The 19,719-nt window shown below is 38.2% G+C and overlaps 1 protein-coding gene and 1 pseudogene across 30 annotated transcripts in view; one reads left to right on the forward strand and one right to left on the reverse strand.

The window, feature by feature from the left end:
• PTPRD (protein tyrosine phosphatase receptor type D) overlaps positions 1–19,719 on the forward strand; it is a 2,215,209-nt gene that overhangs the window by 1,636,269 nt on the left and 559,221 nt on the right. The window lies entirely within an intron of this gene.
• LOC308248208 (large ribosomal subunit protein eL21-like) lies at positions 19,054–19,534 on the reverse strand (annotated as a pseudogene). The gene has a single exon. The product of its transcript is annotated as a large ribosomal subunit protein eL21-like (transcript).

Consider the following 19,719-nt stretch of genomic DNA (forward strand, 5'->3'; position numbering starts at 1 on the left):
CCTGGTTTGAGAAGAAAAGAATAACTTCCAGTTGGAGTACCTACTGAAAGATCACCTTATTCTTCCTCCTAATTGTCTGCTCAGTGAACATGCTGCCACCCACCATACACCACAACCCCCCACCCCCACCCGCCACACACACACTTCAGGGACTAGGGTTAGATTGTTCTTTCCCAATTAAAAAAAGCTTTGTTGTTAATTATTCAACCTGCGAGTGACAACCTCACAGTTACAATAAGCATAAACTAAACAAAGTCTAGGCAAGTAAATTGTATCCACGGGGATATGGCTATTACCAATATGAAATAGATAGATAGGTAGATAGATAGATACATAGATGATAGATGATTAGATAGATAAATAGATAGATAGGAAAGAGTGAGCAAATAATTTGTTTTAATTTCAGATATCTCAAGTGTCTTATGGTAGATCATTGGGATGCAGATGACACAAACTTAATTACTTTGAGGAGTAGCAGAAAATTAATTTATTGAAAATTTCCAACAGTAACGCATGACAGAAGAGTATAAGAAGTACAGGGAGGCCATACAAGGGGCCATGCAAGGCCTGGAAAGTTCGTTGGGTCCAAGTGAGAGTCTTTTTTCCTCATTCTGGAACTACATGGTTTCTCATCCCAGTCTCTCTACACCTCCCCAGCAGTCTTCCCTTTCCTATACACATTGCAGCCCCAAGTATCTCCCAAGTTCATGTCCAAGGACAGACTAGAATTTCTGTGCTCAAATCCCAAGCACCTGGGAAAGACAATTAGATTGTTTCACCTTATATCCATTAACTGAGGTCAGGGAAGTGACGTCCAAAAGTGCTTTTAGCAAAGCTGTCTGGTATATTCTCTGAAAACACCATCATTTTTTAAAGGAGGGTGAAGAATGAAAGGAGTGACGAAGGGAGCTCCTGGAATCACTTGACTATCAAGATCAAATATTTCTGCAGCCAACCTTTATTCTCAGATTGAAAGCTCCTAGTTCTCGGGTACAAAGTTTAGCTATGATGCCTTGTTTGATAAATGAAAGTTAAAATGTAATACCTAGATAACAAATTTGGAAAAATTTAAACATTGTCAACTAGTAATATAGAAACATTAAAGAAACCATCCAAGTTTTGCTAGTATTAGCTCTGTCTTACCCTACAACATAGATACTGACCTTTTCAAAGTCCTCCTGCTAAGAGCAACATGATACACACATGCAAGCAGAAATATACATATGTAAATATAGTCCATGATACTGTGCACCAGAGAAGGCTATGTACTGTGATGTGAGACAATGCTTTATTATGTATATTAATTTTCTTACATCAGTTTTTCTTTGCATTGTTCTAGAACGCTACGATAAATGTTACTAGTGCTCACAAGCTAATATCTTGTCTGATGAATCTACACATTTTGTTTCTTAAGATTTATTTCCTTTCTCTTTTTACTTAAAGATGTTTGTCCCTCTAACTGGTAGTTATTTTAGTGAAGGAAAGATTTTGTTTCCATAGGTTCTCTAGTTTCCTTTAGCAGCTGGCCATTTGTGAGCAGCCAATCAGAACCTCTATTTGCTCAAAATTGACAGTGATTAATAGATGCCTTGGTGATCTACTTACTGATTATCTTCATCAGAAAACAGAGAAGCTTGTTGGGAATTATATGCTCTGTTGTAGTTCCTTTTCATATTCTTTCTTATTTCAATGCATCAATTGTGTCTAAGTGCTTTGGAGAAGAGCTAGATTTGGTTATTAATCATTTTGATTCATCTATAAAAATATGACCAAACTAGATATTTTCAGTCTTTTTCTTCATTTCAAATCCATTGCTTTTTAAAGAGAAATTATTGCCTTGAGAAAATACACACACACACACACACACACACACACACACGCACACGAAAGAGGAGTAGGCACAAAGTAGCTTTACAGTTGTGAGCATGCAAAACACAGTTTAGTTTTATATTATTATTTATTGATTAATATTTATTTATTTGTATTACAACTGCAGTTATATGTGATTATGTCTAAGTAGACAGAGTGAACTGGAGAAATGAATAATAGTTAGGTAGAATTCTACCAACAGAATTTAGAAAGTTCTTATTTCATTGGCTGAAATTTCTTCTTAACCTGCAGCACCTAGATAACTGCTCTCATTCCTTCTTTTTTAAAAAATGTATCTTCATTGTTGAAAGTATTACAAATGTCCCCTTTTTCCCCATTGACTCCCTCCACCCTGCACCTGTGCCCCCAAGGCCTTCACTGCACTATTGTCTGTGTCCATGGCTTATGCACATATGCGTATGCATTCTGTGGTTAATCTCTTCCCACTCCCCACCCCCACCCACCGCTCCTTCCCACTGAGGTTCCCCAGTGTGTTTCATGCTTCTTTGTCTCTGGGTTTATTTTGTTTATCAGTTTATTTTGTACATTCGATTCCACATATTAATGAGATCATGTGAAATGATACTTGTCTTTCTCTGACCGCCTTATTTCAATTACCATAATACTCTCCAGGTCCCTCCATGCTGTCTCAAAGAGTAAAAAAAGAGACCCTCCTTTTTTACTGCTGCATAGTTTTCCATGGTGTAAATGTACCACAGCTTTTTTACCCACCCATCTACTGACAGGCACTTGGGCTGTTTCTAGATCTTGGCTATTGTTAAACAGTGCTGCTATGAACATTGGGGTACATACATTCGTTCTAATTGGTGTTTCAGGATTCTTAGAATATATTTCTAGAAGTAGAATCCCTGGGTCAAATCTTCCCATTCCTTCTTGACTTTAGAGTATTACAGAGAAGCTCACAAAGTAGTAGGGTCTGGATGCAGCTATGTGTTTAGAAATCATCAGAAATAAATTGCATGTGCCTTAGGATGTGTTATATTTTTTGGTTGAACTTCTTAAGATGTTCTGAGGTTTGTCAATAGACCAATTCTGACTTTTAAAAAAGAGAGAATAATTTTAAATACAACTTGTACTAGACCAAAAATAACAGTGCAAGCGGCTGTGGGAATGCAATCTGTCAAGTAGAGAAAATTTGATCTACAGTATAGGTATCCCCTGCTTTTTGAAAGTTGGCATTGTGCCACTTTTCCTTTTAAAAAAATATTGTTTTATTATTAATTTTTTAAAAATTGTTGACACGATTACAGATGTCCCACATTTCTCCCCCACTTTGACATTCCTCCTGGCCATTGGCCATTACAACATTATTGTCTGTGTCCATGGGCTATGCATATCTGTATTCTTATATGTTCTTTGAATAATCTCTTCCAAGTCCCCCCACCCCCACCCATCCCCTCTGAGATCAACTGTCAGTCTGTGCCATGTACCCATGCCTCTGGTCCTATTTGTTCTCAGCATATTTACACAATGGAATACTCTCAGCTGTAAAAAAGAAGGAACTCCTACACTTTGCGACAGCGTGGGTGGAGCTGGAGATTATTATGCTAAGCAAAATATGCCACTTCCCTTTTATAAAAGACATACGGTAGTACCGATTTTCACTGATGGAATGAAATCCAGAAAGGATTTTCTCTTTTATTAAAAAAGGAAAAAAAAATCAGCATTTGTTTTGCAGCAAATCTTTGTAGAGTCAGCCTTTATGGAGGCATCACGCACCCTGAGCAGCAAGAGTGGCCCCACCAAGCTCCTTCCCGTGAATGTACACTCAGCATCTCAGCGACAAAGTGTAGCTTTAAGTGTATCTGTGAGCATCTAAGCCTGATCTCAATTTATTTTGTGCATCTGTTAGCGAGACATATCCAAAGGTGTTAGAAAAACTCAGAGAGCACTTAAGGATGTTATGCTTAGTATAAAATTGGACATAATTAAGTGTATTCTGTATGTTTTAGGTTATTTTTGGAATCTGGAAATGCTCAAAAGTTTTTTTACATAAACTAATGGCTAATTGCTTCCTTGCTTTATGGTATTTTGCCTCACAAAAGCTTTCATAGTATCACTCTACTTTCTGATGGTGGGGTAAACCTGTATTGTGTTATAAACTAGCTTTCGCTTACAACTTTAGAACATAAAATATACAATATTCCATCCCAACAATTGAAATACAATGAAGAAAAATTGTATGGCCCTGGCCAGCGTGGCTCAGTTGGTTGGGTGTTGACCACACACAAAAAGGTTGCCAGTTCATTTTCAGGTCAGGGCACCTGCCTGGGTTGTGGGCTCGGTCCCCAGTAGGGGGCATGCAGGAGCCAGCAGAACTATGTTTTGCTCTCACATTGATGTTTTTCTCTCTCCCTTCCCCTTCCTCTCTCTAAAAATCAATAAGCAATCTTTAAAAAATTGTATGTTTTAAGAAAAGTACCTTTTATGCATTCAGAAAAGAAAGATACACAATCATGATACACAATCCATTTCCAAAGTGGTCAAAATGCAATCATCCCCCCAAAATTGTTTCTATACATATATTGCTTGATCTGACCCTCTTACAGATCTGGCTGTTATTTGGTCTGATTCAGATTCAATACTATTGTACTGAGAGTGAAAAGGCTGAATAATTTTTTCAGGAATAAGAATGCCTTAAACCCACTATGAAAGAACAGGGGAACATGTTAACGGCAGGTCCCCAAGTTAATGCTGAATTCCTGACAATTCATTATGTACTTCCAGGCTCGGGTCTTTCCTTCTTCTTGGCTGTTCTGTCTTCCTTTCTGGGCCAGGGCGGATCTGCTTTCTGTCTATTTTGGGAGTTTCATTTCAGTGCGTTTTGTTAGGCGGAGTAGGTCAGCAGGTGCGCACTAACACATTACCCAGGTGGCCACTTAATGCAATGTGATTGAGCATGGAGGGAATAAGCAACCTTTCCCAGCACAGAGGGCTGTCTGGCTGCCAGGGCAAGTGAATGTGATTAGCAACTGACTTTGCGTAGAGATTCCCCTGTATTCCCAACAGATGTCCCCTAATTGAAAGCTTGTTGTGACGCTGTTGATTCTGAGAGGCCTCGAATTCCCTTTAATGTTTTCTGCTCATTAAAAATACACCTCTCAACCTGAAAAGGGAGAAGCTTGTTTAACAATTATGCACGTGATGTGGTGGGAGAGTGCACACACACAAAATCAGCCTTTAAAGTAAAACTGTAAATCCCTTTCTGCCTTTTCACTAGTTGACCTCTAGCAATAAACCTTGAGATCTGTATCATGCCATTTTGCCAAATGTTTCATCTAGGGGCGTGGAATGACACCAACTCTGTGTTGTAGAATAAAGTAAATCAACACACTTCTAGTTGTATCCTTCTGAATTCTACCAACTGCTAGGATTATTTGTTCATTATTTGTACCCTGTTATAGTTAGAAATTGGAGACATATTGTAAAAATCTATGGAACACGAGAAAAACTGGACTGATGAGAAATGAAAGGTAAGAAAAAAAAAGGGGGGGTGAGACATGTAGACAAAATCATGCTTTGAGGTTTCTGTTTCCGGTTGTTGCAAATGGACCACAGTTTAGCCCTGAGCTTTCTTGCCCCAAAGTGATGTGAAAAATACAATCCGTAATGCGATTCCCATTGCCTATAAAGCAATTCTCTTCTTTTGTGGGAAATGGGAGGCATTTATCCCATGAGGCCTCATAAAGAGAATACAATTATATGCAGGGTCTGCCTGAATCCTGTGGTTTATGTGTAGTTTGCCTTGGATATTGGATACCACGGGAGATTTTATGAGAAAGGCTGAATCATATGGTACATGCACTGGTGTATATGTGTATATATATATATATATATATATGTGTGTGTGTGTATATATATATATATGTGTGTGTGTGTATATATATATGTGTGTGTGTGTGTATATATATATAATTCATTATGTATAATATATTGCATTTTATAGCCCATGATTTCCAATAATAAAAGAAACCAGTAAAGCCATGACTTATGAATGGTTTTCCTTGAGCATTCTGTGAGCTATCTTGCTACTCTGTAATTATATTAGTTGGTTGATTTCACTAGGTTTAGTAAAAAAGGGTAATTTCACAACTATATCACTGAGAATTTTATAATCTACAACCCTATTTCTCTGCTCTTTTCCATGGTCAAATTCTTCTAAAAGCTTTCTACACACTGTCTCCAGTTCATCTTTGCTCGTTTGTTCTTCCCCATTCTCCGTATTCTGTGAGCAGAACACCTTGCCTTAGCAGCCCCCCTCCCTCCCCCTTCACCCTACCTTAGGCTTTTTACACAATACTCCCCATGGTGCGACCATTACTTTTTGACTGTGATTCTCAGGCTTTCTTTTCAGGATTATCCTCTGGATCTAGTCATTAAATGTTATAACCCCCCACGGATTGATTTTAGACCTTCTTTTTTCTTTCTTTATCCTTATTAACTCTTCTTTGCTTTCTATCTTTGCTTATGGCTTTTATTAACATCTACATGCTATTGACTTCCATATTATTCTTACTAAACCAAACTTTTGGGTCCCAGACCGTATATCCATTGAGATACCTACTTAGATGTTGCTAAGTTGTGTCTAAGTCAGTAAGTACAGAATTAAATTTCTGGCCCTGACCGGTTTGGCTCAGTGGATAGAGCGTCGGACTGCGGACTGAAGGGTCCCGGGTTCGATTCTGGTCAAGGGCATGTATCTTGGTTGTGGGCACATCCCCAGTAGGAGGTGTGCAGGAGGCAGCTGATCGATGTTTCTCTCTCATCGATGTTTCTAACTCTGTATCCCTCTTCCTTCCTCTCTGTAACAAATCAATAAAATTTAAAAAAAAAAAAAAATTCTGACCCAGACCTAAATCCTGGTGCTTTCTAGTGTTTCTTAACTTAGTGAGGGCAACAACCAGCTATCAAACCGTCTAGACTGGAAAGATAGGGAACTTTCTGAACACCTCCCTCTCCCTCACCCCTGTGTTCAGTGTGATAGTTCATTTTAAGGGTCAATTTGATCTGGGCCACAGGGTGCTCATATATTTGGTCACATTTTATTCAGGGCATATCTTTGAGGGTATTTTTGGATGCGATTCAGATTCACATTTATCAGTAGAGTCAGTAGAGCAGACTGGACTCCCTAATTAGGGTGGGCCCCATCCAATCAGCTGAAGGCATGAATAGAACCAAAAGGCTGACCCTCAGTGAGAAAGAGGGAGTTCCCTCCTGCCTGAGGGCATGGAGCGGAGATGTCAGTTTTTCCCCTGCCTTTGGACTCAGACTGAAACAGTGGTTCTTCCTGGGTCTCAAACCTGCCAGTCTTTGGACTGGAACTCAGGATCTACACCATCGGCTTCGCAGATCATGGGACATGTCGATCTCCATAATCGTGTGAACTATTCCTTAGAATAAAGCAATCTCTTCCTCTCTCTCTCTCTCTCTCTCTCTCTCTCTCTCTCTCTCTCTCTCTCCTCTTCTGTTTCTCTGGAGAACCCTGACTAATACACTAATATTACCCATCCAATGCTTCACTAATCCCTACTTATCTTACTTCCTATAAATGCCTCTTGTCATGAACTACCTCATTTTAACTCAGTTGTCACCAGGGGGCCTATCTTTTATTGACACTAGTGTTGTAGCATCTTTGACCCTCATTGACCCTAGTTGCCATCCAATCTCTTTCTCTGTGGCTGAGTAAATTTTTCTAAATATTGATCTGATTATGATACCTCCTCACTACCCCTATCTTCTCCCCACCAAAAAACCTTTCAAAAGATGAAGACCAAAATCCTGAATATGTTTTTAGGATACAAATCACAATCCTGAATATGCCGTATGAAGCTCTGCATAGTCTCATGCACATACTTCTCCAAATGCTTTCATACAACTTTCTCCCTAGCTTTGCTACCACTGACCTCGATGAATGATTTGCACCTCCATGAACACGTTTTCTCAGACGGGGGTCTGGCACATGCGTTGTGATTCAGATTCTCTTGTTATTTATATGCTCTCATTGTTTACCAAGGACAGGATGGTAAAAGTAGTCTGCCAGGGTGCAAGAAATAAAGAGGCACATTGTCCATAGAGAATTTAAAAACAGTAATAAAACACACAAAATGCTGCTCTGCTTTTTATTAGTACCTGTGCCAGCAATTCTAACAAAGTCTTTCCTGAATAAATCTTTTGTTGGTCTAACTTCTCAACGACTGATGAGGTGATTATGGACCTTTAATATGTATATACATTTCAAATTAGTATTTCTAAAACATTACTAATTTTGTAATGTATTCAATCAGTATTGTCTCCTCTATGGGAGCTAATTTGGAGAACTCCCCATTACATTGTTGGCCCTCGCCCTGGACATTTGTTGGAAAAGTTCATAATGGTTCACTGTCATTATGACTTACTTCAGGGACAGGGTCGGTTAGCTCCTATTGTATTACATCTTTCTGAGTTTACACAGTACATTCTAAATAAGCAATGATAGCACAGTAATTATAAGTAGACAAAAAAAATGGAATTACTTGTGTTATAGAATCCTGTAAGGGCATTTAATGTTTTTATTTCTGTTCAAAAGTTAAAATGGCAAAACAGCACAAATGGCAAAGTAATATTTTTGTTTAGAAAGAACAAATTTTTGTTCACACAAAGTATTTTCTTTCATTTGGGTACTATCTTCAAGTTCTAAATAGATACCTAGGAATGACATTCCTGCCATCTGATAAATCTATATTTAACTTTTTACAGAATCGCCAAAATTATTTATCATTAATAATTTTGAAAATAGATTTATCCTATGGAGGAGAGAGGGACTAAAAAATGATCCCCTCTGGATGGATGTCACTGCATGCATCGTGTTCCTTTTGTGCAGAGCACTTCCTGTTTGTTGTAGTCCGTATTCATTAGTCTGATTATACAATTAACATGTTAATCCCTAAGTAAACTGACCTCTACCCGAGAAAAGCAACATTTCTTTTTTCTTTTTTTTTTTAAATAAATCTTTATTGTTCAGATTATTACAGGTGTTCCTCTTTTTTTTCTCCCATAGCTCCCCTCCGCCTGATTCCCCACCCCACCACATGCCCTTACCCCCGCCACTGTCTTCATCCATAGGTGTAAGATTTTTGTCCAATCTCTTCCCGCACCCCTTACACCCCCTTCCCCCTGAGAATTGTCAGTCCACTCCCTTTCTATGTCCCTGATTCTATTATATTCACCAGTCCATTCTATTCTTCAGATTTTTTATTCACTTGATTTTTAGATTCACTTGTTGGTAGGTATGTATTTGATGTCATTTTGTTCATAATTTTTATCTTTACCTTTTTCTTCTTCTTCCTCTTCTTAAAGAATACCCTTCAGCATTTCATGTAATCCTGGTTTGGTGGTGATGAACTCCTTTAACTTTTTCTTGTCTGCGAAGCTCTTTATCTGACCTTCAACTCTGAATGATAGCTTTGCTGGGTAATCTTGGTTGTAGGTTCTTGCTGTTCATCACTTTGAATATTTCTTGCCACTCCCTTCTGGCCTGCATAGTTTCTGTTGAGAAATCAGCTGACAGTTGTATGGGTACTTCCTTGTAGGTAACTAACCATTTTTCTCTTGCTGCTTTCAAGATTTTCTTTTTGTCTTTTACCCTTGGCATTTTAATTATGATGTGTCTTGGTGTGGTCCTCTTTGGATTCCTCTTGTATGGGGTTCTGTGCCCTTCCTGAACTTGTAAGTCTATTTCTTTCACCAGGTAGGGAAAGTTTTCTGTCATTATTTCTTCTAATAGGTTTTCAATATTTTGCTCTCTGTCTTCTTCTGGCACCCCAAAAATTCGGATGTTGGTACGCTTAAAGTTGTCCCAGAGGCTCCTTACACTATCTTCATATTTTTGGATTCTTTTTTCTTTTTGTTTTTCTGGTTGGGTGTTTTTTGTTTTCTCATATTTCAGATCTTTGGTTTGATTCTTGGGGTACGTTGATCTACAGTTGAGTTTCTGTATATTCTTTATTTTAGACAGTGTATGCTTAATTTCTGACTGGTCCTTTTCCATTTTTTTGGCATTCTCATTAAGGTCCTTGAAGGTCTCACTAAGCTCCTCGGAGGTCTCATCAAGTTTCTCGGCAGTTTTTAGAAGATTCTTGAGTAACCTTATAAATGTGGTTCTGAACTCTATGTTGTCCAGTAGTTTGCTTTCCTCCATTTCTTTCATTCGTGACATGTTTCTTTGTCTCCGCATTTTGCTGCTTCCCTGTGTTGATGGAGTGGATTTGTGTGGTAGGTGACCTATAGGGGCCAGTAGCTCAGCCTCCCCAATCACCTGAGGTGGACGCTCTTGGTACACCCCTTTGTGGGCTGAGTGCAAAGTCTTGGTGTAGTTAAGCCTTGATTGCTGTTGGTACACTGAGAGGAACTGACCTCCAGGCCAACTGGCTGTGAGGACCCGCTGTGTCTATAATGGAAGAACTGCTGCACTGGAGACACGCTTATGGTGCAGGACTTGTTTCAGTGGGGCTTTGGTGCTCACTGAGTCTGCCTCTTGAATGTGTCACTTATGGATGTGAGGAGTTGAAATCTGGTGTCTCACACTGACCACTAGGTACACTGGCTTCTGGATCTCCAATGGGGTGCAGGTCAGCTACTGTCTGAGGCCACCCAGCAGGAGCTACAGCGAGAACTACAGTTTTCTCCTCTTTGCTTGGGGTTTGGAGGCTTTGGAGCTGTCTGACCTGGGCTGCAAGTTTGCTAGGTTAAGCTACGATAGAGTAGGCCATTCATATGCTAAAGCTGATGCTTAGAGTTTGGGTGAGTTTGTAGATTGTGCGGGGTGGGGTCTCAGGGAGTCACTAGGCTAGGGCGTGGCAAACAGCGATGGCTGCCAGTTAGCCAGCTCTGCGTCTCCACCCACGTCCCGTACCCCAGCACAGTAAACAATTATTCCTGCGTGCAGCCCTGCAAGCAAGCCTCCCTCACCTTCCGACCTGATGGCAGACAGTCCAGCTTCTCTCCGTAGGAGATTGGGTTCCCTGCGTCTCCCCAGAAACTGGAGTTCGGAGTAATCGGGAGCTTGTCTCCCTTCAGGTTAAAAAAAGCAGTGCTCCCAGTCACCCGCCGCCAGCCCGATTCGCACGCCTCCGTACCTCAGCTTTTCAGCGCTTGTGCATGTCTCAATGCTGTTTGCTCTTTCCTTCTAGTTGTAGAACTTCCACTCAGTCAGCTTTCCTGTGGTTCTGGGTGATAGACGTTTTGTCTTTTAGTTGTAGTTTTGAAGTTGTTGTGCGAGGCAGCAGTTTAGGTGTTTACCTACGCCGCCATCTTGGATCCTCCTCTTTTTTCTTTTAGTTATCATTGCATTGACAGGAGTTAGCTCAATGCTGACATGAGGTAGATACTTAATAAATGTCTGCCAAATGAATGAATACATGAACAGGTAATACTTAGAATGGCCAGGATTTAAACCAATTCTCTCTAACTCCAAAGCTGGTCATACCCACAATGCCTCAGTGACTTTGGCCTCCCCTCTTCATCGGTACCAATAAGCATACTTTTGGCTGCAGAACATTATTTCTTCCCTGTTCCTAGTCATTCTTCTTTCAGAAAACAGGGAATTGAAAGGGATAGGATGGGGATGGGGCAGGGAGAGTACACTTTAAGGAGAATCTCATTCTTGCTAAACATATTCCTAAATTTGGGGCAGAAGCTTTCCAATATAGAGCAATTAAATGGAAGGCTCTCATTATAATACTTATTTTAAATTAAGAAAAAATATGAGCTATGCCAGATGTATGCAGACTCAGAATAGAACCTCTCATGTGTAAATAATATACTTTGCTTGATTTTCAAGGCTTGATAAAAACAGACTGATGATGCAACATACTTTTTAATTTTTTTTTTTTTTTTTTACCTTTGATGTATTTGTGAACATCGACCAGAGGGATGCCTTCAGCAATATGTCTTACAAGGGTAGATTCTAAGAATAGCAGTAACTCCAAAGGCAAGAAACACTCATATTTTATCTTACAAATATCTATGGAATATACATGGTATTTTTCTTTTTATCCCTTTACCAATTACTTGCAACCATTTACCTGATAAAGTGTATGCTACATGTGCTGCAGAATGATCAATTCATATTCATAAAGTTTTGTGTATTTTTTATTTTAATCCTCACCCAATAATATGCATTATTGATTTTAGAGAGAGAAGAAGGGAGAGAGAGAGAGAAAAAAACATAGATGTGAAAGAGAAACATCTATCCGTTGCCTCTGTATGTGTCCCCACTGGGGATCAAACCTGCAACCTGGGTGTGTGCCCTGACCATAATCAAACCTTCGACCCTTCAGAGCATGGAGGACATTCCAACCAACTGAGCCATACCAGCCAAGGCTGTTGGTATTTTTTAAAGCAAATTCTGTAATATTTATTCAGAAGGAGGGGAAAGTACATTACAAAGGTGATATTCTTGAGCTTCTCAAAATGGCAGGGCTTAAGACCTCAAAGGCTTTAAGCTAAAGAACAAAACAGATGATTAAAAATGGTTATTTAACAGGTGACATATCATCATTATAATGAACATTTTTGCAGAATTTTACGGTTTACAAGGCACTTTCATATCTCATTTGAGCTATGCAACAGTGATTTCAAGTGGGAATATAGGCATCAACATCTCCGATTTTACAAAGTAGAAAATTGAGCTTTAACCACAGTAACTAGATCAGATTTCTATAGAAATGTATTGAGCTAAGATTTAAATCTGGTCCCACATTTAATTCTCATTCTATTTAACTTAACTAAACAATGAATATATTTATTAAGAAATTGTACATTTCCTGAAGTAATTCATTTTCTTGATTTTAATGGATTTTTTTTTCATTTTTAATAGCCTATTTGGGGTATAAATTACATACCACATAATTCATCCACAGAAAGTTTACAATTCAGTATTTTTTCATAAAGTTATAGTTTTGTATCCATCACTACAATCAAGTTTTCGAATATTTCCATCACTCCAAATGTTCCTGTTTTCAGTTAATTCCCATTTCCATTCTGATCCCAGACGACCACTGAGCTGCTTTCTGTCTCGATTTGCCCTTTCAGGGAGAGTTCACATAAACTGAATCATAAGATATTTGGTCCTTTGCGTCAGTGCCTGGCTTCTTTCATTTTGAGTAATGTTCCTGAAGTTCATCCACGTTGTAGGGTTTATCAAGAATTGGTTCCTTTTTATTGATGAAAAGGATTGAATTCTATGAATACAACCAATATTGTTTCTCTGTTCACTAGTTGATGGACATTTGGATTGTCCCCGGTTTGGTCTACTAAGAATAATGCTTCTATGAACATTTGCACACGCATATTTGTATGGGCAGATGCTTTCATTTCTCTAAAGTAGACACCTAGGAATGACATTACTGTCATCTGATAAACCTCTATTTAACTTTTTACAGAATCACCAAAATGCTTTACAAAGTTGCTGTACCATTTTCATCCCCACTAGTAATGTAGAGAGTTCCACTTTCTCCACATACTCATTAACACTTGCTATTGTCTTTCTTGTTTATTACAGCCATTCTAACGGGGCTATCATAGTATCTTGTAGTTTTAATTTCCATGTCTCTAATGACTAATGACAACTAAACATCTTTCTTTAAATTAGGCATTCATATATCTTCTTTGTGAAATGTCTACTGGTCTTCTGCTCAGCTTTTAATTGAGTTGTCTTTTCTTTATTATGAGTTCTTTATCAGAAATATAATTTGCAAATACTTTCTCTTATTCTCCCAGTCTGTGGTCCTTTTTTTCATTTTCTTAATGGCACTTTGGAGAGAAAATGTTTACATTTTGATCAAGTTCAACTTACTGATTTTTTTTTTCTTTTATGGATTATGCTTTTGGTGTCATATATAAGATGTTTTAACCTGATCTGTGGTCACAGAGACTTTTCTGTTATATTTCCTCCTAGAAGTATTGTAATTTTAGCTCTTGCATTTAGATCTATGATCTCTTCAGTTGTTGTTTTTTGTGTATGGTTCAAGGTTAAGTGTCAAAATTCTCTTCTCTTGTTCCCTTCACCTCTTTTTCTTCTCCTTCTCCTCTTTTTCTCCAACCCCCTCTTCTCCTCCTGATCTTAACAGACAGCTATGCTTTAGTGGAGACATCATTCTAACCAAGCTGTGAGGGTATAGGGGGAAACAGGTAGAATGGTAAGAACCTCAGGCATTAACCCCAGGCAGATTCCCATTGTTCTTACCTGAAGTTCAGCACTTTACATGAATAATTGATTCCCAGTTGGTTAATTTTTACATTTCCATCCAGTTTTATAGTTGTTTCTTGAGGAGATAATATACTAACCCCTTTAGTACCTACATATCCCATTTTATTTTTTAAAAAAGGATTTTTCCTATTATTCAGTCAGAATAGTAATGGTGTCTTGACTAACTTTTATATGTTTCTTATAATGTAATCCAGTGGTGAGGAAAACCATGTAATAATGATAAGTAATAATTTCTATCATTTTTTGGTCAGTGATTTTCAGTGAGTGTGTCATAGCATAGTGTTATCTCATTTATTAAAAAAATTTTTTATTGATTTAGAGAGAGAGGAAGGAAGAGTGAGAGAGGGATAGAAACAACAAGAGAGAATCATTGATCTGCTGCCTCCTATACACCCCCTATTGGGGATCAAGCCTGCAACCCGGCATGTGCCCTGACCAGGAATTGAACTAGTGACCTCTTAGTTCATGGGTCCATGCTCAGCCACTGAGCCACACGAGCTGTGCTCATTTACTTTTTGATCATGGTGTATAGTAGATAATTTATTCTCATTTTACAGATGAGAAAACTGAGATAAATCAAGACACAGTATCTTCCCTAACGTTATACTGCTGGAAAATGACAGAGCCATTATCTGTCTTCAGTGGGTTCTGTTCTTAGTTCATTCAAATGAATTACAAGAGAATTGTGTGACAAGATAGAGTTACTTTGCTCTAAGGGCCAAAAGAAAGAGTGCTGATTCTTTTACCATTCCAACTTTTAAACTTCTAGAAGCCAGAATTGTAAGGAGAAAATAAAAGATGTTAGTTCAACAGCATATTAAAGGTTGAAAAGCCATCATCTATCTGGTCAGGGAAATTACCAAACCTAGGATGTGGGTCCTTAAAAATATGGAATGTGTGATATTCATGTTGCATTTGTTGCATTTAAAACAAGTTTGCCATGTGTCTCTCTGAACTTCAGACCTACAGATTTATCTACACAAATAAACCTAAACTATGCATGCTTAGAACTGATCTTGGAAAACTTAAACTTTGGCATTTCGAATGAAGCCCAGCTAGATTAATAATTATTTTTGCATTGGGTAATATGTGGTACAAATTACCAATACAGACTTCATCTGTTTCTTCAGGGTCATTGTGAATAAGTTTATTGGGCAGTCCACCTGCAGGGTATGGGCAATATCCTGTGTCAAGACAGATTATCCTGGGCCAGCCAGGAAGGAAAAAGGGAGCTTATTCTTTATTCTCCAAAGTGTGCTCTAGTCCCCCATCCTTTTTACACATCCAAAGGAAATTCAGCATGTCTGGAGCACCATAATATACACAGAAAAAAATAACATTTTTAAGGGCAACCTGAGAGTGCCCGGGGAGGAAGGCTGAGGAAAAGGTCAAGTTCATGCACATCTATGAAAACAGGTACAGAGATGCAAACCACGGCCAAGTTTAAATCACCACAGAAACCTTTACTTTGGAACTGCTTGGTTTGCATTAATCATAAACATTGGATTGATTTGCATGTAACATTAAGTCCTTTAACTTCATCTTCACTTTTGGCCACCCATATGGATGAAATGACTGATAAAGGATGACCTTACAGACAATGTTCAATTTCATTTTTCCCTACTCATAATTCTAATCTCTCATGCCATTTAAATCATGAAGAGTTTTTCTTCTAATTCTGGCCTTATTGTCTTACAATCTTGTCAAGTTTCAAGTTTGTGTCCTTAGCCAGTTTTAGTATGTATGCACATCAAAAATGTCCATACATGTTCATTTCAGTGGGGAAATGTGGTGTATATTTATCTACCAGGAAAAATTTTTTAGTTGAGTTGATTTTTACCTCAATTTTATGAAAATACGCAATGTAAGTGTACAATCAGTATGGAAGTTTCACTATAAGTACATTTGTTCTTTCAGAAACATGTCAAAAGATCACAGTAACACATGATTATTTGTCTTTTTTTGCAAATAAAATTGCAACTAAATGTAATGTGTGACCTTTCATTGGATCCTATATTGAAAAATACGCAGCTATAAAATTGGAAACTTAAATGTGGGTATGTATTACACAATACTGTGATATCAATGTTAAATTTCCTGAGTTGTATAACTTTATTTTGGTTATAGAAAGAATGTCCTAGTTCTTAGGAGAGACATACTGAATTACTTAAGGGTGAAGTACCATGATGACTACAACTAATTTACAAATGATCCACAAAGACAGAAAGGAGCAATAAAGCCAATGTGGCAATACTCACAATTGGTAAAGGGAATATGAGTGTCCATTGTTGTATTCTTGCAACTTTTGTATAGCCTTGACATTTTTTTCAAAACAAAAAAGTTGGAGGAAAATCAATAATACACATATAAGCAAGTTTAGGCTTGTTGCTTTAAAATTGTACTGCAATAAACTTCTTTGAATCATTTTATTTTTTTGTAAATAGGAGAACTAGAAATACATAAATAATTGAAACATAAAACAAGATTTAGGTCAACTATTATTACCATGAACTTTACCCAATTCACTTGTGGCATATTGCTTTAAGGAGCAGTATTTGAAAAATAACCAAGTTTCACACAAAAAAATTTTAAGGTAGAAAATCATAAAAGTTTCAGCTAGTTTTACTGATAAGAAAGCTAAGATTCAAAGAAAATCCTTACTATAATTCATTAACATGTAGCTTGAAATACTTTTTTATTTGTTTTTATTTTTGAAAGGTTTACAACATATTCTGCAATGTTTGGGGATACTTAATGTTAGAGCTATTACTTACACTCCAACATTCATCCTTTCTGTTGTTGGGAATTTTTTCAAACCTACTGATTTGAAAACTTTGAAAAGTGATTCATATAGTTGAAATATAATACCCTCTTTGGGAAGATGTGTAACTTGGAAAAATATTCATTAAATGACAGATAATACTTGAAAGGAAGACTAATAAGATGATGAATAACTAAATGTTGGCTCCATGCTTTTTCTAGAAATCATGGACCTTTCCTTGTTTATTTTTCTGAAGTTACCTTTCTCTACAAGTCACTTGCCCAGACTAATAGAATATGACTAGGTTTTAGAGTCAGATAGGCTCCTAAACCACTTACTAACTTAGGCAAATTCTGCAATGGGTCTAGATCCTGAACTTGGTGACACCAGTCATTATTTGACTTCTCCTTATTAAGGAATATAAGGACAAGATAAGGACTGATCATCAGTCTTGATTCATACATTTTTCGTTACTACCTTAACACGTGTGAAGTCTTCAGTAATTAATCTTTAAAAATAAAAAATCTAACCTCTTCGTTACTATTACTTGACTTCAAATGAGTCTCTAAATCACCACATGCTAGGTGTCATATAGACAGATTCACAAAGTCTTATTTCTCCTTTTTCCTAAAAGTTTGTGATCTATGGCAACATTTCTCAAACATTAAAGTACATACAGATCATCAAGCATCTTGTTAAAAAGGCATGTTATGTTTAATAGATATGGGTTAGAGCGTGAGACTCTGAATTAGTAACAGTCACCAAATTACAGTGAAGTTGCTGGTCCACCACCCACACTTTGAAAAGCAAGGGAGTCTAGCACATGGCAATACTACAAACATAAGCCCAGAAACTCAAGTGGAAGGTTAAATTATATTAAAATTAATATGTAACATGAATAAATATATCATAGATAGGAATAATAATATATTAATTAATTAACAACTGAATGGAAAGTAAGTATAAAGAAACATTAAATCTGAATCCCTCACCCAGCCAGCATGGCTCAGTGGTTGAGCATCCACCTATGAACTAGGAGGTCATGGTTTAATTCCCGGTCAGGGCACATGCCCAGGTTGCAGGCTCAATCTCTAGTAGGGAGTGTGTAGGAGGCAGCCTATCAATGATTCTGTCTCGCCATTGTTGTTTCTATCTCTCGTTCCCTCTCCCTTCCTCTCTGAAATCAGTAAAAAAATATTTTTAAAATAAATCTGAATTCCTCTTTTTACAGATAAGAAAACTGAGATTCTCCAAATTTTATAGACTTACTCAGAATATTTGTGCCTGTCATTGTCTCTAATTTCAGGGAAGGATTTTCTTATCTTTTACACCTATGAAAATCAGCAGTTTGACTATTTTTTAAAATATATTTTATTGATTTTTACAGAGAGGAAGGGAGAGGGATAGAGAGAAACATTGATGAGAGAGAAACATTGATAGCTGCTTCCTGCACGCCCTCTATTGGGGATGGAGCCCGCAACCAAGGTACATGCCCTTGACAGGAATCAAACCCAGAAGCCTTCTTTAGTCCACAGGCAGATGATTTATCCACTTAGCCAAACCAGTTAGGGCGCAGTATGACTATTTTTAATAGAGAACAAAAGGGAATGATAAAGTCAGACCAAGGAGACCAAGGAGATCTAGAATGAGAATGTGCTGACCTGAAACAATCCTATAAAATAAAAGGCTAATATGCAAATTGATCGAATGGCAGAATGACCAGTTGCTATAACACACACTAACCACCAGGGGGCAGACGCTCAACGCAGAAGCTGCCCCCTAATGGTCAGTGCGCTCCCATAGGGGGAACGCTGCTCAGCCAGAAGCCAGGCTTATGGCTGGTGAGCGCAGCTGTGGTGGCGGGAGTCTCTCCCCGCTCTGTGGCAGGCAGGCTGTAAGAAGTGAGGAGTCCTGGACTGCGAGAGCTCCGGACTGCAAGAGGGATGTCTGAGTGCCAGCTTAGGCGGACACCCCCCAAGGGCTCTCGGACTGTGAGAGTGCACAGGCCAGGCTGAGGGACCCCCCTCCCCAAGTGCATGAATTTTGTGCACTGGGCCTCTAGTGAATAATATGATCCAGTTACAAAATGGGTATTTTGTTTTTTCTTTAAATATTTTTTTGGGGAAAAGACACCACTCTTTTGTTTTTACACTTATCATGCCATGAATTCATAGGGAATGGCTTCTAGCAGTTCAGGCTCCTTTCCATTGGTTCTCACAAAGAGTGCTTCTTGGGGCAGAGCAGGCTGATGTATCGTTGAACCCAGACACCTTTGTCTTTGGCTTCCTTTTTTCTGATCATTTTCCTTCACATGTTTCAGGAAGCCATCCCAGCTCTAAGAGTGCTTAATATGCTCAATATGTACATTAATTCTCTTGGCAAGACTATTGCCCTTAACTTGCTTATTCACAACAATGCCCACCACATGCTGGGTGACATCGTAGACTCTTAAAAGTTTTGCTATGGGCACATTTGTGGGGCATTCCTTTTTGAACAGTGCCCATTTCCTTGGTGTCTACAATATCACCTTTTTTGTAGATTCACATGTATGTGACCAAAGGAACAGCTCCATGTTTTCTAAAAGGCCTAGAGAACGTATAACCGGTGCCTCTCCTCTTTCCCTTTGTGCTAGTCATTTTGGTGAATTACTGGGAGATGTTGGTTTTGGCCAAAGCAGTTTTAAGTAATTTATTTTCTGAGTTAAATTATATTAGTGTGGCCTGTTGCTCAGGAGTGGTCAGAGAAGTAAGGGAAAGAGCTGAGTGCTGGGAATCAGGACACCTAAGTTCTAGCCGCAACTCTGCCGCTATAATTTTTACTC

The sequence above is a fragment of the Plecotus auritus genome (genome assembly GCF_963455305.1).
Source record: "Plecotus auritus genome assembly, chromosome: 5".
NCBI lineage: Eukaryota > Metazoa > Chordata > Mammalia > Chiroptera > Vespertilionidae > Plecotus > Plecotus auritus.